The sequence below is a fragment of the Haliotis asinina genome, chromosome 16 (genome assembly GCF_037392515.1).
Source record: "Haliotis asinina isolate JCU_RB_2024 chromosome 16, JCU_Hal_asi_v2, whole genome shotgun sequence".
NCBI classification, from domain to species: Eukaryota; Metazoa; Mollusca; class Gastropoda; order Lepetellida; family Haliotidae; genus Haliotis; species Haliotis asinina.
The window spans coordinates 2,553,705-2,575,801 of record NC_090295.1 but is presented as its reverse complement, the minus strand read 5'-3'; positions in this window follow the sequence as shown (position 1 = coordinate 2,575,801).

The window sequence follows — 22,097 nt, the reverse complement described above, 5'->3', positions numbered from 1 at the left end:
CCGTTAGAACACGAAAAACATTTAAGTATTGGTAAATCATGAAAACCACAAAGCAGTGCTACCATTATTAACCGTTTGTATATATAGAATAATCTCTGGTTAGATAAACACAGCTGAAACTCAAAGTGCAAAGCAGCTTTGCTGCGTTTTGCTGTATATACAAACTTAGCGCTACTAAAGTTATAGCAATGAATCCGTGTATCTCGTTTGAATTCATATTGTTTTCATAATATGTATTTTTTGATACTACTTATAAACAAGTTATTCAAAGGGAACAAAACTGCCTTGTGTGATCTGTGACATTATCAGTTCACATTGAATGATCTTGTTGAAAATAAAAAAAATAACTCCTTTCTAAAACGTAGCCATGCGTACCTCGAACTTTCTTCAGCTGGTGAGGCTGCATGCCACAGGTTTCAATGGACGTCTGTTAATCCACTTCCTTTTTAACGAAACTCAAGTATCGCTTACATGCTATATGTGCATAATTTCTCCTGACATGCGTAGGTGTTGGCGTTTAGAGAAAGAATGAGGTGTAGAGATTAAATGAAACATCACCCCCAAAACAGCAGTCATACATGCCTTGAAGCTTGTTGCAGCCAAGCCTGTGCTGTTCTTTGAAGACGATTTGAAATAATGGTCCTCTGTAAACAATATTTATTGATGCCATCGCCTGGATGTTATAAGTATCAGCCTAAAACACCAGTCTTGTTTCGCCTGAGGTCAAGATTGAATCAAATAAAATCTCTAGGAATTCGATCTGACCGCGTTTTTTTGTCCACGTTTTCTGTTTCGACATGCGTGTCTCTCCATGTCGTCAACCAAAATACTTAATGTGTGTCATTAGTTGAAGACACCTAATAATTTCTCCCTTTACATGTACAATGAAATGACTGTCATCCTTCCACCGTGCGCCCTCCAATTGCTTCTGCTTCATGCAGAACTGCAAGTGGACATCTAATTTGGGCAAGTAAAGTTTGAAAGAGATGACGTCAAGTTGATGCGAGTTATGTCATAACCCTGATTGAATTCGTAACTCTATCAATAGCCGATGCGAACACTATCCTAACTATACATTTTCCAAATTCTAAAATGTCATTCAAACAAGCTTATCATTTACGATGAATATTAGTACAGTATCAGTGTTCTTGTAATCATCCCTACTAGACAAACGGTGCAGAAGCATCGCACTTTGGATAAATATGAAATATGTCATTTTGTGCAATGCAGGACAACATTACATCCAGGGGTGGCTTATGACGTGTGGTCCTTACTTGCCCTGTACTGTCAAGACCACTTTGTTATTGTCTTCCACTTACAGTCACCGGGGCAGTGGTGTGGCGTAGTCATGCAGAAGACCGGGTTCGATTCCCTACATGGGTACAACTGTGGTATCAGTACCATCATTTAGCTGTAACGAACTGCTGTGCTAGAACTAAACCCATTCACTGAGTTACACAAAAACGGTCTTGTCGTGTCAAATGTGGGTGTAACAGAAACAACAGAATAAGAAATGCCCAAACATAGAACGTATTTCTAGTCACAGAACGTTATTCGGCTTTTTTACCTTAAAACACAGAATGATCTTGGCTGTTCCCAAGTGAACTGTGTCGATGATTTAATGACTTTGATGTACGTAAAATTCTTTTTTCTGTACGTTAATACATTTTTTATGCTAACATGTTGATTCAAAAAGCGCTTGAATTAAAACGTAAGTCGTATTAATGGATGGTTCAGTTGTTTTGTAATTGGAGACGTGTATCCTAACCAAAGACAGTCTAACTGTTATGGACTGAAAGCCAGATGAACTTTTTTATGTTCATAATTAAACCAGCTCACTATAGTCACCCCGTTTGTGTCAACGGATTCTAAGGCTTTGTCAGTGAAGATGACTTCACATAGAATATATCATATAATATGTCTCTTTGGTACAGGTTATAAATCAGACAAAACAATTATGATCTAATACTGACAAACGACGAACTCATAACACGGTATAATGGATTGTGTCGAATCCTACTGAGACGATGAAGCATTTTCAGCAGCCGTGATCGGTGTTAAGCTCATGAGGGCGATTCAGTAGAATATGATGCAAATTATTAGTGTTCTCATAAGACCTACTTTTCTGGTCTAGATAACGTTGATGGGATCACGATATGACAAAATGCACAAATAGCTGATATTTGCTAAAAATAATAAAAAAGGGGGAAGAAGAAGAAAAAAACCAAAGAAAAAAAAAATGAAAAAAAAGGGAAGGCAAATAGCAAACGTTCTGGACTTCGACACTATGCCAGTAATCTTGGATGCGTTAACAATTTGCAATGACAGTATCTTAACAGACAAAATGAGCGTCTATTTCCGCATCCTCACAGTGGTGTGATTATCTGTCCGCAGCAGACAAGGTGAGAGACAGAATTGGTATACTTCCTTTAGCTGACTGGAAGTAGACATATCAACGATATGGAGCCGAGATGTTCACTGATCACATAACGCTGTTAGTCGGCACCCTAACACATTGTTAACTCAATAAGATCTGTAACTTACCTTATACCGAGTTGTGAGCCGAGCTCTGATGATAGAACTGACACTGAAGGTCGTGAATGCCTTGCTGTGCCGTTCACAGGGATGTAAGTTGAGTCTACATGAGTGACAGATTGTGCAGATGCAGTTGAACCATGTGGATGACAGCCAAGGAGGCACCTAATACCACACGCTTGCTGGAAGAGACGAACCAAGCGTCAGATGAGTTCAATGTCTGACTGCGTGTGCCTCTGTGCCATCACCTTGGATATCGTTGATCGCGAATTTGCCTTCCCAGACTCTATTATTTACAGGCTAATGAGACAGCATGAGCATACTACACCAAACATACCACTAACTCTGGATCGCCATGCTTTCACTACCGGACTTATTCGAACATGCAGTGTACCTTTTCTGCTACGTGCGGCGATACATCACAAACAAAAACTATGGACATAAATTTGAAAAACATAATCCCTTAATTCACGCTCATCACTCATGCACATCCCAATCAGAAAGTTTGTAATATGACGCATCACTTTCAGTTTGAATGTCATGTCATTTGTTATTCGTAGCATTCATTTGTTATTCGTAGCAACATGGCCTGGACTACTGTTGGGTTATACGTCTGAGTTTTCAGACACAAAAATGGTGATTAACCCCAACAAAGCCCCAGCGCAGTCGCCGTCAATTAGCGTGAGAAATATGGATCGCGTCGTTTCTCTGATCATACCAATTAATCATACATGTCCGACTGATATACCATCAACCTAATCGTATCCAGCTAATTTTTTACTGATCTGTGTCTGTGCCACACACATGGGTCCACAAGAGGATACTTTCACACTGTGTTTAGACAAGAGAGTGTTAATTTCCCTCCTCTCCCAGACAAGTAATGTCTATCATGACGAAACCATAGAGGTGGATGAATTTCACATTTCTATCCATATTTTTTCGGTATAGGTTTTAACGTACGTGTTGTGAAATACTTCAAAGTAAGATGTAATGATTGGCAAATCAACATTCGCATAGAGCGATGGAACTGCCTCGAAAGTGCAGCTTTAAAGGTCAAAAGACACAAGCAACATCTTGCCTCAATATTGTCCTCAGTTTCATACACTCTGCATACAACCAGCTATCGGCTCCAAGTAACTTTTGAAACGGTCTATGTTCTGATTATGTTCCGACTGTCACTATTTCAGCACTGATACCTCTCCAAAACACTGAAGAATGCAAAAGTTGTGTTGTTTATAAAAGAGAAATAGGAAATAGTCTCTTTCTTGGTTTCACTAGATTGCTGTTAATGTATTTTTTGTGATAGGTAGTGACAGCAACTCATTGAAGTGCCGATAAAATGACGATAGTAAACAAGCTTCACTGTTTGAGAGGTCACGTAACGAAAACAGTCTTAAGTAGATTACACCTCATTAAGAGCAACGTGTGTCGGGGGCGTTATCAAATCTGAGCCGAAGGAGTGACAAGTGAACACTTTCGCCACACGTGCAGCCATTCAACTGATGAGTTACGGCAACATATAAATAAACAATGAACAATATATATACAAACCGTTACTTATTGTAGTCATTGTATTGCAATTCTGCGATCATGAAGTTATGAGGAATTATTATTCATCAATTTTGTTCTGAATGAATTGAATTCAGGTTTAACCTGATGTTGTTGTTAAGAAAACGGTAAGAGAAAATAGAACACAAAGATGCAAAACGATGCACATGTACTATGGTACTGACCCACCACTTGACACTGCCCATGTCATCTGACGTTTAAGAGGTAATGCAGCTTATTTTGTCTGACCAGAAACACCTGTTGAGATCATTAGAGAAATGACATTGCATGAAGTAAAACATCCCACTTCATAACAACTCTATTATCGCTCATTGGTTAGATAAATTTATAATCCCCAAATATGAAATTTAGACCTACGTCAATTTGACGTCAATGACACGTGCCCAAAATCTACATAGGCCCCACTTTCATCATTCACGGGAAATTGCCAACCTCTGCTCAGTACTCTAAGAGTTTGATTTGACATAACCATTATCGCCCACGCAGTCGTAATTCATGTTAGATGACATAGTTGTCAAGTTATGTAGCGTATGTCTAGTTGTGAAAGTGATTAACCTGTAATAAGTCACAGGCCAGACTATCACGTTGTTCCCCGGCTACTGTCATGATCGATGTTCCTGCTGGTAAATGGAAGTCCTCGAGTTTCATGATGCAGTGTTCTTAACCTTTGTCAAGTGTGTGAATGAACTTCAAGAGAGTACAGATCTCCCTCTGTCCTCCTTCACCCAACAACATCCATTAGAAATGTATTTATGTCTCTGTACAGTGAGTTTAATCTCTCCAAAAATCGTGTCTGGACCAGACACTCCAATGATCAGCATGAGCATCGATCTGCTCATCTGGTAACCGATGACATGTATCAACCAAGTCAGCAAGCTTGACCACCCGATCCCGTTTGTCTCCTCTAACTACAACATATATTATTAAAGACCAATGACACGGACTTTCATAGATTTCACAGTTAATAAGCAGGTTACTTTGGAATACATGGTTTTTCATATGTGTTGTGAGCCTGATAAAGTTCTTTGGGGCTCCCAGTGTTTGCATGTAAAGGGATTAATTCGAAATAGTTCTGAAACATGTATTTTTTCAATCACGATCTTTAATCCCGTCCAGTCCGAGTTTATATCATTAGAGTCCCTAGTATGGTTATCTACCTTCTGTTGTTGGCGAGCTATAACTTGTTTATATTGTCCAAATAATGCTATTAGTTTTAACTTTCCACGCCAGTTTTAATTCTAATTGTGATATGCCAGCTGCTTTACTGTAATTCGTTGACAGGCTTTTATATAAAACATATTCTATTTCAATGTCAAGTCGGGTCTCAATGTCAAGTCGGATATCGCTGAAATATTGCCGATGTAACGTTAAATATTACCTCACTCACTCATTTGGTAAAATTCATGATATCATTGCAGTTGGTACAATGTGTGTAGCAAATGAGCACACTCGTTATATCCTCTGTGAGTTTGTCTTGGTAGTCGATATTGTGTTTATCACATTTGGAACTCCCTGCTTTGATGGAGTGGCATACTGCTATGTCAAATCGAGGAACTCGCGATGAATTTCGCCCCAATCCAACAACGTTTGAAATGGTTTACAGGTGAACTATCCGTCAAAAAAGAATCGGATTAACAGTTCGAATTATCCATTCTTCATGCTATTCATTGATGTATGTTCAATGTATTGCAATTTGAACACCTTTCCTACAAGTAACCGTACTCTAAAGCACTGTGAAGAAAATCTGGAAGACAAGTATCGTTATTCAGATAATGTGTGCACTGACATATTTACTTTCTAACCCACATTAAGTTTGTTCCAAGGTAGTGTAGTGAGCCTAACTATATTCTCGAGTCCGAATGTTTGAAGTTTCCATTTTATTCAGATGGGATCATTAGCTAAGCTAGATCAAAAGTTTCACATAAGTGGGTAATGTGGTTCAAGATATACGGGTCATCACAACACATTGGGGTATAATATTTGTAGAATATTGCAGAAAATGAAAACGACATGTCATTTGGTGCCACTTGGATGATGGTACATCCTCAGGTAATATCACATTAAATATGATCAGAGAGGTCTTGGGTGAATTCCTGTCATAATCAACTGCCAAAGATTTGGACTGCTTGATTTAGATAATTTTGAACTGTCAAAACACTGTGTCCAGATATTCAAGATGGCACCGTTTACAATATACTGGGAGCTGATTGGGGTAGGGTTCGGATAGTAGTTACTTTATCAAGTTTTGCTGATATATTTGATATCAGTAGACACTTGGGTGAGATTCTGTTTTTCTTCATGAAATGATGTTTCCTGCAGCCACAACGGATTTCACACTTCACAACAATTGACTTTGATGAAAATCTCTAAAACTCACATGCTGAATCGCAGTGTAGCAGAAGACTCAGGCTCGATTTTCTACATGGCAACCAAGATGGATCGTGCAAGAATCAGTTCATGTCATTATCAGAGGGAACAGCTTTATTTACAGCTGAGAATTGCAACAATGTAATACAGGTGTGCCCGTCTACGTCAAAGACGCGCTGCATGACCGAACAGTTATATATAAGCGTACCAGACACTGGTGCAGTACAGTATCATACTGGAAACATCTTGGGTGGAAGCCAAAGTGTCATCAAAAGGACATGGACTTGCAGTTGTTTGACAATGCTGCACTAGACAGGTGGAAGGCGGGTAGCAAGGATAGGTTATTATTTATGATTTCTACCACACACAAATTTGACCTGCGGAACGCCAGTATTTCAAGTTGACATACTGTGTGATCAGGCTTGTCACTGCTCATCAAACGGCGTCTTCATGGTGATTTCGCCGGAGTCATCTATGTCTCATATCACTCTTAAGTTAAACTGTGTCTTAATACGCCAAGCGGAAGCGGAAATTATACATACTGTAGGTAACACCATACTCATACAGTATACACATGTAGTTTCATATACCTGTAGAATTAATTTCAAGGATTAGCTTAAGCCGTTTATTTTTGTGCTTGGCAGGCAGGACTTCTTGTGAGCTGTTTAACTGCTGAGAAAGATCCAGGCTTTATTTACTAATAAACTTGTTTAAAAGACGAATTCAGTCCCGTTTTGGCGAAATCAAGTTCCTATTGACGTTCTGAAGGAGAGTTTTGTTCTGCCTCACTCAAATGACAGTGTCTTATGCAGTCTGTTCACTTTGTTCTGCCTGTGTGATACCCAATAAAAGAAGTGTGGTTCCACCCTTTGACGATTAAAGCATGAAATCGGATTACAGGAGACGGCACGTCAAGTGTATAAGTTGGCCACGACAAAGGAACTGCCTCAGAAAACATGTTTGTGAAGCGTTGGTAATAGCCTAATGATCTAATAAAGCGCAGCGGAAGTCTTTGAAGCAAGGATGCAAATTACTCGTACTGAAAGAATGGGTGATTGTAGGACATAAAGCATGGTTGTGCTATCTATAACCAGCCTTTGTTGATAGACGGAGGGTGACAAGTAAACCAGAAGTCATTTCAAGGCTTCAATATGTAGATATAATAACCAGTAGGGTGATGGAAAAATATCCGCGACCTTCTGGATGTTCGTTTATCATCCTGAATTTTGTGAAAAGGAGATGCACAATTATGTGAAGTACTGTAACTGACTCAAAACGTGGTCTATTGCACAGGAAATTTCATGTGGGTTGATTAAAGCAAAACAAACACTTCAAAAATGAAAATAGTCATCTGTCCATTGTACGTTTTCCTCTGTATCATACAGAATAAACTACCAAGGTTAGTTTTGATGAGTTTCTGATGCCATTGCGACCCGAAATGAGTGCTACATATGTGATAAAATATTTCAAGTCGTATAATATTCATACCCTATTTACATGTAAATATGATTTTTTGTTCGCTAATAATTCGAAGTTTACGTAAAAGAGGTATCCAATGCACTATGCAAGGAAACAAAGAAAGAAAGATGGTTATATTTTACATGAAGCCCAGCTGGCCTCGAAAACCTTTCTAACTGGTCATGCTGAAAATTTGGTTCATAGGTAGCTGTCACTACACCGGTATACTGTAAGGTGCATGGTGTAAGCCTAGCGAACTGACCTCGTCGGCACATAAATAAGTCTCAGCTATCGCTTTATTTCTACCTATTATATATAACGTTAATCCAGTCACAACTTCACTTACTATATCCTGAATTGAGAAATGATAGACTTTACCTCCTCTGTTGTTGAAAATCAAAATGTAAACGGGCGTCTTATTGCATCACACCATGGTTCCTAATGTTTTACAGCAATACCAATAGGACACACACAAAAACAAAGACATAATATGACAAACAAGGAAACCAAAGATATAACAATACGACAAACAAGGAAACCAAAGATATAACAATACGACAAACAAGGAAACCAAAGACATAACAATATGACAAACAAGGAAACCAAAGATATAACAATACGACAAACAAGGAAACCAAAGATATAACAATACGACAAACAAGGAAACCAAAGACATAGACAACCTTATAACTACCCTGTTGAAATATACATAATGCATTTAATGGATTCGATTTTGCATTTCACGGGCCTAAACTTCTGAGGCATATCTCCATCGTAGACTTCTTATACACGCAATCGAAGTTTTGCCTACTGAAGAATAGTCTCCTGTGAACCGCAAACAGTTTGCTGGTGGGTGCTGACACTTCCGTTACCTATCCTTACACCAGTGAAGCCATTATCATCAAACTACGTGTATGCCTGTAATTCAGACATACGCTTTCAGTGAACTGTATGCTCACGTGACTTTCCCGAGTGCTTCCTTTTACCATTGCAGTTGCCACAGTGAACTAAACATATTTCGTATTTTGAAAGTGTAACGGTTTGATATTTAAATCGTTTATCCGAATATTTATTCTGTGAGATATTATTTAGGAACGGGGTGGAACAGAAAGTTTCATGTATCAACGAGAAAGGAAGGCGCCAACTTTGACAAGAAAGTGGATAGTAAATTCAGTCATTACATGTAGTTTTGATTTCCAACGACAGTGAATTCAGTCCTGACATGTAGTTGTGATTTCCAACGACAGTGACACTGAGTGACATGCTTGTTCAGATGACTTGCCGAACTACTTACTTTGCCTTTGCAGCCGCTAACATCAAAAAGTCACAGTAAACCATGCTTTGTTGTTCGAGGATATTCCGTATGTTTCTTGCAAGACGGTTTCATAATCATGAACGTTTGTTGTATACAGGTCCAAATAGCAGAAAAATGACGTCATCAAACATCTGCGTGACCTCATTTTCACAGAAGTCAATGACCTTGGAAAACACTATGGCAGTGACCTCATTTTCATCACGACCTTGAGCGGTCCTCACGGTCATGGGTGTATCATTACCGATCCGTTCACGGAATCATGGTAATCTCTCAGTAATTGCCTTGAACCAAACATTGCATTACAGTAAGGATCCCACACAACGAAGCAACTGTCATTATTTGCTTCTGTTAAACAACCCTACTGATACACAACCCATCATGACTTTGGCGAGGCAAATGTTTCCAGGTAACACAGACCATTTCATGGACCAGAGGGGGGGGGGGGGGGGGGTGTGGTGGCGGCTGGAATTACCCGAGTTAAAAGGATATGGGAGGAAGACAACTCTGATGTGAAGAGACCACGTCCTCTGTCGGAATGTCACTAATGTCACTATTGTGGTCAAGTGAGTAGCAGTAACCATAACGTACAACGACATTTACACGACAAGCAGTGTCCTGAAATGGAACAGGATGATTATGATGATGATGAATCATAAAGCAATGTCAACAACAGGGAAAGAAAGATGGCTGATCTCGACGAACAAGGTATCCGGCAAATGTATTCACGTTCAGAAGCATATGTGACTCTCTTCAGGTAGCTTGACCCTCGTTAGAGTTTTTCACCACATAGCTGTGTGGAATTCTTGAAAGAATTGGACATTGCTGTTGATGTAAGTATCTCTTTAAATGTCTATGAAATTGCAAAATGGTAAAAATATATATTTTTTCTGACCTATCGCACTTTTAAAAATCACCTAGATGTTACATTTTTCTTACGTGTGTGAGGACAGTAAGACGTTTGGGTTTATATTTGTGTGTGTGTTTCGTCTAGGTGTATCTAGCTGAGCAACAGCAGCAACAACAGCAACAACAACGTCAACAGCAACAAGAAGACCTATTGTACCTGTACCAGTTTACATTGCGTGTGAACAACAACAACAGCAGCAGCAACAAGACATATATATGTATGTATACACATGGCTCGTCTTCTACATGGAATGTGTATGAGGGAGGGGAGTGCCTGCAGGAAGTGCTGGACTTGCTCCCTCAATAAAGTAAGTTTAAAGGAAACCTCCAAGCTAGGGCGATTCAGGCGAGTTCAACGTTCATCGTTTCCTGTCCCTTTTTCCCCTTCATAATCGATTTTTACGTTCTCATAGGTAATGACGATTTGGGTAACTAAAAATCATACATGGTGATATGGTAGCTTTATGATCGAAGTTTGATGTGCTTGAAAACGTATTGCCTTTTTTCGGTATACTCTATATATAACCAACATGTGTAATATTTTTTTCAGATGATGATCGACACACAGATATGTGCATGAGTGTATGTGAGTGTATCTGTGTGTTTTTTTCTTATTTTTAAATAAAAATAAATAAAGATGAGTTTGTAAATAGATAAAAGAAAATGGAAAAAAATACTATGTGTTTTTTTGTGGTTCCGAATAAAGTTGAATGGCATCCAATGACATACATAGCATTGACCTACCAATTGATCAACCCAACAAGAGCCATGTGACAAGATTTTCTCCAAGAGGCTGAATATGATGAATGTAAGTATGTTTTATTTTTATCATAGTTTAGTTTGTAAACATGGGTGCATCATTGTATTCAAGGCATAAAACCGATTCACTAATATATATTTATAATACGGTATTTTAACGGGGCGCCATGACAAACGCGACAGTGTTAACGGATGGGCGCCAATTAACTGCTCGTGTTTAAACGAAACAAATGTGTTTTCTGTTTTAAAATACGGCGTCTGATAAGCATCTGATAGGGCATACTGTAAAACCTGGGGTGGGGTCCGGGGTTTTAGGCTAGGGTTTTGGACTGGGGTCATGTCCTGGGGTCCTATATGTACTATCAGATGAAATTTGTAAACAAAAAGCAAAGCTGTCACTACATGTTTGTAATGAAAAAAAAATAAAAATCGTTGTCACTGATATCTTTGTGCATAAAATTAGAGATAAGATAGCCTTGCTCCACGCCTGGACTGAATGCTAAGCGCATGGATGTATTGTAAACTGATCCTCTGAAGAAGCAGTCCGGGATGGTAGTTTGTTATTTACAGATTGTTTTAAAAACTACTTATAACTACTTTAGAGCACGGGCCCTTGCGACGTGTTTAAACCGAAATTTGACACATGTGTTTTCTGTTTTCGTGAACAGGAATGTGAGTGATTACTCTATTTGGGTTGTGACTCATCATGCCCTAATGTGCGCCCGCCCGTTCAGGAATGTGAGCGATGTTTGTGTGTAAAGTACTTGTCAAAAGCGGCAGGTGTCCACATGTAGCACAGAGTGATAGTGGATTCTTTAACTATTCTTCTTATTATTATGAAAAAAACCCCTCTATATATGATCTTTTTTCTTGCACGTGACAAGTGCTCTTTAACTGTACCATTTGTGAAATGACATATTATTAGCAGTAGACTTCATTTTGTTGGTTTGGGCTCGGTTGTGTTATCTCTGGCACTTGATGTGTGAATTAGGAAGACATGCAAAACAAAACACAAATAAGCATACTTACCTTTTTTTGTTGTTCAACTTGAACTGTTGAGGTCAAATGGTGGTCGTGACGTCACTTTTGGCAAGAGAGGCAAGGTGCTTTCATTATAGGGTTTATACAGGTAAGACATGAAACCGGATGAAATTGTTTTGGGGTACTGAAAAAATGTGGTTCTAAGTTGATTGGTCCAAAAGAATGGGGTGATACCATGGTGTGGTGTGTCGTACCGGTTCCCACAGGGCCACCACCATGGTGTTCAGTGAAAAAATGAGGTCACGCAGGTGTTCGCTGGCGTGATGCCCGTTTCTCACGGGTACGCGCGGTCTTTGAACATCAAGTCGGCCCCAGATGCGTCATCCCACAGTCATTCACCGCGCGAGTCCGTCCGAACCCGTTTCCCGATGTCAACTCCATGCTGTTCTCCAAGGTCATTGAGTTCTGTGAAAATGTGTTGAGTTCACGCAGGTGCTTGATGACGTCAATTGTTGGACTATTTGAGCCTCTATACAACAAACCTTTCCCAACCTTCATTCTGCACGATGTTATCTTGAAATGTAGCAGGACTGAACGTATCACCTCACGTATCCCATATGAACAAACACTTTTATATAACACATGTCAACACAGTCCAATGCTCATTCCTTCCTTTCACTTAGAATAGATTCTGAAAGACAAGCACAAGGTAATTCTGCTTGTCGTAAGAGGAGATAACGGAATCGGGTGGTCAGTCTCGCTTTCTCGGTTGACACATGTTATCGGTTCCCAATTGTGTAGAGCGATGCTCATGCTGATGACCACTGGACTGTCTGGTCCAGACTCGATTATTTACAAACCGCCTTCATGTTGATGGAATATTGCTGAGTGCGGCGTAAAACTGATCTTACTCACTCACTCATTCAACGACAGGGGATTATTACTAATTATGTAAAAGAACGTCATGCTGTTTGAAGCATTTGGTTATGTATACCTTGACTCGAATGTCCTTTTGATATTTCACGGCGGCGTCTCAGAAACGATTATTTGTTGAAGCAATCGGAAACGATGTATAAATGATACACTCAGAGGCACCAGAAAATCCAAGAGACAGCACGAACCATTTAATTTGGATGAACTGAAGGAGACCGCTGTGCCCATTAAACGATAAACGTCAATCACGCACGTGTAAGAAATACATAATGACTGTATACGATGTAACTGGTTGACAGCTCAAGCACGTCCTTCAGTTTCTATCGAGCGAGTCACCATCAAGAAAATAAGCAGAGATGACCAATAGTTGGATGCAAAGAAAATGCCATTCAGTAAGGTTGACAGTTTACGGTGAACAGTTTGTTGTTGTTGTTGTTGTCAGCTTAGGGAGATTTGTTACCCTACTTTCGACTATTCCCCAGACAAAACGGTACAGGATGCTGCTGTCTTCAAACTGGCGTAATAGTGTTGATATAAGTGAGTTATAGCCTTTGTAATTACTGGGGCTCTTTCAATGAACATCCCACTGTAAGCGGAGCGAAAGAAACTCAACGTGATCATGCCCCATAATTTTCACTTAACTGAATCCAAGCTACTTAACGTTTTTGGCAAGATATTAAGAGTCAGTAAATGGTTATGGGTTGACCATAGCGACGACTTGTTTATATGGTATTCCCTGTGCCGCTATCACATAAATCTCGCCTTCTGGAAACCAACGGCGGTCAGGTCGACCTCCTCAAGCAAATAAATCAACAAACATCAATAAAGGCTCAGCACTTTAACTCGTGCGTGCATTGTGTGTTTATATACTTGCTTACGTTGATCAATAGGAGGACCACAAGTCTGTAATGAATAACCTTCTTTCCTTTGATCGAGCAGAAATTTGAAAAAAATTCTGTTGATAAGAGTTAAGATTTATCTTTCACCTCGCCAAACTCTAAAGAATTTCAGTGAAAACCTGATCGCCCATCCTTCACACAGACTCAATATTTACCCAGAATCTAAATTCGTCCAAGTGTGGATCTTGACAAAATCTGACCCAGGCTCCTTCACTCTTAACCTTTCATTGATGGAATCCTGAGGGATACAGCTTCAAACTGTAAACATTGCTGACACAAGATCAGGATGCATCCTTGCTGATACACAATTCAGTTTGTGAGGGGCATACTGTCATCATTACAAAGTTTGGACCGAATTAGGTAAGAAATCAATGTGATGACTACCGTCTTGCCGGGTACAGTGAGGTGATGTCCATACGGTAAAACATAAAAAAAGACTCAATCAAGAGAGAAAATATTACAGAACAATTGCAAGAAGTCAATAATCTGTTTATGGGCGTTGATGAGAAGGACCATATGACCTAAAAATTGTTATAATTTGGTGAGTCAATACAGGGTGAGATAGTGTGATATCAAAGTAATGAGAGTGACACAATTTCTACACAGTGAATAGGGATGAATGACTGAATGGGGAGATAACAAGTGTCAGATATTTCCTCATATTTCTTGTATCATATTCCATGTGAGGAATAGTGGACGTTAGTGCATTTGGTTAATACACGATAATTACTGCCTGTGATATTATGTACAGTCAGTTGTTTTGTTTAGCAAAACTATCAGGCTTGTTTCATAAAATGCTATTCTAGCGACAACAAATGTTCATACATGTTCTCTATTTCCTTTACACAGTAGTATGGAATGGCATTAAGACGGGGAAATTACTTAGAAAAGTCTACAATGGAAGCTGTCGAATACGGCATCCGATCAATCCGGCAGGTTGTCAACACCGGCAAAAAAAATCTCAGCCTACAATCGGACACATTGTCTAACATAGGTTATTTCTTCAGTGCCAATGAGTGCCGTCCTAGACAGCTTCCATTTCATATGTTCCTGCGAGACTTCAAGTGAATAAATCATGCTAAACCATCATCAGCATTTTTGTAGACGCTTTAGGTGGTTGTTTTCGTTTACAGGCCACTCATTTGTTTTGGAAGTTGATGCGGTGAACAAGATATAAAATACCAAGCATACACATTGCAACATAAAGCAACATGATTCCAAACGTGGCTTACTTTCAGTTGTAATTTGCTTTCTGTGTTTTAAACAAAGACGTGAAAAACACATGACTAGGTAGTGGTGGCTAACAACACATACATGACACGCTGCACATATGCACATAATTACTATGCTGCACAAATCATGGAATTCATGATACGCTGATGAGACAATATTATTAATAATGGCGTACATATGTTGGAATTGGTCCAATGGCATGCTGTCATAAGCAGCGCAAACGTTAACAAGTACGCTTGTCCCCGGACTTCAAAAACGATAAAGCGATGGGATTAAGATTTGAAAATAAGCCCCATACAAAACACTCGGCAAAGCAAAAAGCAAAATTGTAAGTTTTAGTGAAATTGATTGAAGAAGTAGAAAATTTAAAATCTTTGAATCCAAAGAAAATCAGGAAAGGCAACAATTAAATTATTTCTCGACATAAGAAAGGAAGCAAAACAAGCGCAACGGAAGTGTTTTGAGTAGGACGCTCGTAGACTGATTTTTCCAATATCAAGGTCTCACTGACATTTTGTTGAGCCAAATGTTACTTGTCTAAACTTGGCTGTTGAACGCGACTCATAAAGAACATGTATGGTAACACCATAACCGTCCTCGAAGAAGTTCCTCCGTGTAGATGTAGGAGTTGTTTTATGCACATGGCTAGAGTTATACCCTGAAATTTTGCATCTACGTTGAGCCTAGTTTGTTGATACCATCTATGTGCAGGGGCACAGGTTGCATGTAATTGTCTATCATTCTAGGTTTAACAGCACAAGCGGGTATTGGTCATACCGAAGTGATAGACGTTTGGGACATACTTTACTTCAGGCATACCTCCATGCCATCATACGCCTGGAATATTGTTCAAGGCAACGACAATCCCTACTCACACAAGCGGGTATTGGTCATACCGAAGTGATAGACGTTTGGGACATACTTTACTTCAGGCATCCCTCCATGCCATCATACGCCTGGAATATTGTTCAAGGCAACGACAATCCCTACTCACACAAGCGGGTATTGGTCATACCGAAGTGATAAACGTTTGAGACATACTTTACTTCAGGCATCCCTCCATACCATCATACGCCTGGAATATTGTTCAAGGCAACGACAATCCCTACTCACACAAGCGGGTATTGGTCATACCGAAGTGATAAACGTTTGAGACATACTTTACTTCAGGCATCCCTCCATGCCATCATACGCCTGGAATATTGTTCAAGGCAACGACAATCCCTACTCACACAAGCGGGTATTGGTCATACCGAAGTGATAAACGTTTGAGACATACTTTACTTCAGGCATCCCTCCATGCCATCATACGCCTGGAATATTGTTCAAGGCAACGACAATCCCTACTCACACAAGCGGGTATTGGTCATACCGAAGTGATAAACGTTTGAGACATACTTTACTTCAGGCATCCCTCCATGCCATCATACGCCTGGAATATTGTTCAAGGCAACGACAATCCCTACTCACACAAGCGGGTATTGGTCATACCGAAGTGATAGACGTTTGAGACATACTTTACTTCAGGCATCCCTCCATGCCATCATACGCCTGGAATATTGTTCAAGGCAACGACAATCCCTACTCACACAAGCGGGTATTGGTCATACCGAAGTGATAGACGTTTGAGACATACTTTACTTCAGGCATCCCTCCATGCCACTATACGCCTGGAATATTGTTCAATCAAGGCAACGACAATCCCTACTCACACAAACGGGTATTGGTCATACCGAAGTGATAGACGTTTGGGACATACTTTACTTCAGGCATCCCTCCATGCCACTATACGCCTGGAATATTGTTCAAGGCAACGACAATCCCTACTCACACAAGCGGGTATTGGTCATACCGAAGTGATAGACGTTTGGGACATACTTTACTTCAGGCATCCCTCCATGCCATCATACGCCTGGAATATTGTTCAAGGCAACGACAATCCCTACTCACACAAGCGGGTATTGGTCATACCGAAGTGATAAACGTTTGGGACATACTTTACTTCAGGCATCCCTCCATGCCATCATACGCCTGGAATATTGTTCAAGGCAACGACAATCCCTACTCACACAAGCGGGTATTGGTCATACCGAAGTGATAGACGTTTGAGACATACTTTACTTCAGGCATCCCTCCATGCCACTATACACCTGGAATATTGTTCAAGGCAACGACAATCCCTACTCACACAAGCGGGTATTGGTCATACCGAAGTGATAGACGTTTGAGACATACTTTACTTCAGGCATCCCTCCATGCCACTATACGCCTGGAATATTGTTCAAGGCAACGACAATCCCTACTCACACAAGCGGGTATTGGTCATACCGAAGTGATAGACGTTTGGGACATACTTTACTTCAGGCATCCCTCCATGCCATCATACGCCTGGAATATTGTTCAAGGCAACGACAATCCCTACTCACACAAGCGGGTATTGGTCATACCGAAGTGATAGACGTTTGAGACATACTTTACTTCAGGCATCCCTCCATGCCACTATACGCCTGGAATATTGTTCAAGGCAACGACAATCCCTACTCACACAAGCGGGTATTGGTCATACCGAAGTGATAAACGTTTGAGACATACTTTACTTCAGGCATCCCTCCATGCCATCATACGCCTGGAATATTGTTCAAGGCAACGACAATCCCTACTCACACAAGCGGGTATTGGTCATACCGAAGTGATAAACGTTTGAGACATACTTTACTTCAGGCATCCCTCCATGCCATCATACGCCTGGAATATTGTTCAAGGCAACGACAATCCCTACTCACACAAGCGGGTATTGGTCATACCGAAGTGATAGACGTTTGAGACATACTTTACTTCAGGCATCCCTCCATGCCATCATACGCCTGGAATATTGTTCAAGGCAACGACAATCCCTACTCACACAAGCGGGTATTGGTCATACCGAAGTGATAAACGTTTGAGACATACTTTACTTCAGGCATCCCTCCATGCCATCATACGCCTGGAATATTGTTCAAGGCAACGACAATCCCTACTCACACAAGCGGGTATTGGTCATACCGAAGTGATAGACGTTTGAGACATACTTTACTTCAGGCATCCCTCCATGCCATCATACGCCTGGAATATTGTTCAAGGCAACGACAATCCCTACTCACACAAGCGGGTATTGGTCATACCGAAGTGATAGACGTTTGAGACATACTTTACTTCAGGCATCCCTCCATGCCACTATACGCCTGGAATATTGTTCAAGGCAACGACAATCCCTACTCACACAAACGGGTATTGGTCATACCGAAGTGATAGACGTTTGGGACATACTTTACTTCAGGCATCCCTCCATGCCATCATACGCCTGGAATATTGTTCAAGGCAACGACAATCCCTACTCACACAAGCGGGTATTGGTCATACCGAAGTGATAGACGTTTGGGACATACTTTACTTCAGGCATCCCTCCATGCCATCATACGCCTGGAATATTGTTCAAGGCAACGACAATCCCTACTCACACAAGCGGGTATTGGTCATACCGAAGTGATAAACGTTTGGGACATACTTTACTTCAGGCATCCCTCCATGCCATCATACGCCTGGAATATTGTTCAAGGCAACGACAATCCCTACTCACACAAGCGGGTATTGGTCATACCGAAGTGATAGACGTTTGAGACATACTTTACTTCAGGCATCCCTCCATGCCACTATACGCCTGGAATATTGTTCAAGGCAACGACAATCCCTACTCACACAAGCGGGTATTGGTCATACCGAAGTGATAGACGTTTGAGACATACTTTACTTCAGGCATCCCTCCATGCCACTATACGCCTGGAATATTGTTCAAGGCAACGACAATCCCTACTCACACAAGCGGGTATTGGTCATACCGAAGTGATAGACGTTTGGGACATACTTTACTTCAGGCATCCCTCCATGCCATCATACGCCTGGAATATTGTTCAAGGCAACGACAATCCCTACTCACACAAGCGGGTATTGGTCATACCGAAGTGATAGACGTTTGAGACATACTTTACTTCAGGCATCCCTCCATGTCACTATACGCCTGGAATATTGTTCAAGGCAACGACAATCCCTACTCACACAAGCGGGTATTGGTCATACCGAAGTGATAGACGTTTGAGACATACTTTACTTCAGGCATCCCTCCATGCCATCATACGTCTGGAATATTGTTCAAGGCAACGACAATCCCTACTCACACAAGCGGGTATTGGTCATACCGAAGTGATAGACGTTTGGGACATACTTTACTTCAGGCATCCCTCCATGCCATCATATGCCTGGAATATTGTTCAAGGCAACGACAATCCCTACTCACACAAGCGGGTATTGGTCATACCGAAGTGATAGACGTTTGAGACATACTTTACTTCAGGCATCCCTCCATGCCATCATACGCCTGGAATATTGTTCAAGGCAACGACAATCCCTACTCACACAAGCGGGTATTGGTCATACCGAAGTGATAGACGTTTGGGACATACTTTACTTCAGGCATACCTCCATGCCATCATACGCCTGGAATATTGTTCAAGGCAACGACAATCCCTACTCACACAAGCGGGTATTGGTCATACCGAAGTGATAGACGTTTGGGACATACTTTACTTCAGGCATCCCTCCATGCCATCATACGCCTGGAATATTGTTCAAGGCAACGACAATCCCTACTCACACAAGCGGGTATTGGTCATACCGAAGTGATAGACGTTTGAGACATACTTTACTTCAGGCATCCCTCCATGCCACTATACGCCTGGAATATTGTTCAAGGCAACGACAATCCCTACTCACACAAGCGGGTATTGGTCATACCGAAGTGATAGACGTTTGAGACATACTTTACTTCAGGCATCCCTCCATGCCACCATACGCCTGGAATATTGTTCAAGGCAACGACAATCCCTACTCACACAAACGAAAGTGAAAAAATTCATGTTACAATTTGATTAACAAGCATTTTGTGTGTCAAATCAGATGTGACGCAATGCAGTGAAATTCTTTCACGCGTTTAATGACATTCTTAAATTTGTGTTTTCGATGGAAAATCGAACCTTCGAAAACGTGAGTGATGTCTTCCCTGAAATGATGAGATTGAAATATGACTGGAAAATGATTTGGCGGAAGAAGATATTGAGAAAGCGTAAAAACATTTGACATAATCGATTTGAAATAGCCTGGTTATTGGTTTTAGCATATTGTCGACTTAGAAAGTGCTGAAAGTGTAACTGAAAAATTAAGTTCTTGTGTCAATACATTTATTAAATATAAAAGTGACAAAACTTTAGAAGCCTTGAATTTAAAGGACAAAGATTTCCCATTAAGTTTTATAATGTCTTTATAAAACAGCACTATTTGTTCAACATTTCCCTCTGTTTCTTAAAATATACAATCGTTTAAACCTGTGTACCAAAGGAAATGGGTAAGGTGCACCCAAAGGTGTTAATACATTTTCTCTGTCGATCCTACAGTGTACATGTTGAAAACACGTGATTGTAGGTCGTAAATAAGAGGCATGTATACAAACGGCTTTAACGCAAATTCAAAGCATAATCGGATGAAGACTTCACAGTCTCCCGTAACAACGCTGCTTATGAAATAACGGATGGACAAAGCTCACAATAAGCAGACGACATGGCATCTGCCGCATTTGTATGGCGTTATTTGATTAAACTTCGAAACTGAATATCAAAGCTATTCACAAACATGAAACGTTTGTGCGCTCAGTATATGAAAGTATTACTGGAAAGGAAGGAGAAGCTCCATAAAGGTACATGGTAACGTCATCGGTTATGTCTATCTGGAGCTCATGTCAAGGTCTTTAAAAGAGGAAAAACAAGACAAGTGATGTGAAATAAGGAAAACATTACACTGATGGAGACATTTACCTCAAGTCTGTGAGTAAGGTGCAAGATCCTTACTACATGTTGTCATGGAGACGATCAAAAGGCCGTCTGAAAAAAGCCCGATTAAAATGACCAAAAACCTTTTTCTGAGTTTCAATAGCCATAAGAAATAGTTTCTTTTAAAATATATACTTTTAGTGGCGTTCAGAAGCTGGTATGTTGAGGAAGAACAAGTTTTAGTGCTGGACAACTTCCTCATTGCCTTTGATGTACATTCAGTGTAGATTTTTTCTGGCCCATGACGATTCAGGTTAGCGTTTATTATGTACACTGAACAGCAACTGGTAATCAATTTAATTCAAAAACATGTAAATAACAGTGTGATTGTCGGAACGGATTTCAAAATTGACATGTTTGGTCATCAATACGTAAAGACGAATTCAGACAATTACAAGTAAAAAATGACGACAGGTGACGCGGCAGTGTGATTCGAAAGTCAATAACGTGTATGGCCTCCTTGAGCGTTGATAACGTTGCATCGTCTGTACATGGAGTGGATGAGACGGTTAATGAAGACCACAGGAACTTGCGCCTTGACTCGGCGATACGCCTGAGAGAGTTCAGCTGCAGTTGTCGGCCTTGGCCGCACATCACCGAGGTTCCTCTGAATCTCAGCGCACATGTGTTGTATTTGGTTTAAGTCTGGAGTGAGGACAGGATGTTGAATAGTTTGTATGCTGTGGTGACGGAGAAAATCTTTAGTCGCTCTGGCGTTATGGACACACGCGTTGTACCGCTGGAAGACATGGTGTCCATGACGACCAAAATGCGGCACGAAGAAGCGTCTCAGCGCTCGATCAATGTAGCGGACTGATGTTTCACCATTCCCTCTCCCAGGACCAATAGTCGGGGACACACATAGGCCCTAGTCTTTGACTGAGAGCTATAGCACCCCACACTGTTATGCTGGTACCTGTCCCCAGTCTCTTCCCAGGACATCTGCAAGACGCTCCCCGCCACACTCTCACTCAGCTATCTGCAATACTGGCAGATCGAGAAGATTACAGTTCGCTACTCCCAGTGAGGTTATCTCCCAACTGACAGACACCTATTTGACAGGCAGACGATTGACGGATACTGAACAGGAAGATTAATCAGGGTACCACGTTTGGGTATAATAAACCAGTCCACTCCCTAGTGAGCAGAGCAGGATGAGCCTGAAACAGGTTAATTACGGAGAAGTAACTTCTTCTCTTCTCAATACTGTTTTTACTATCAATTACT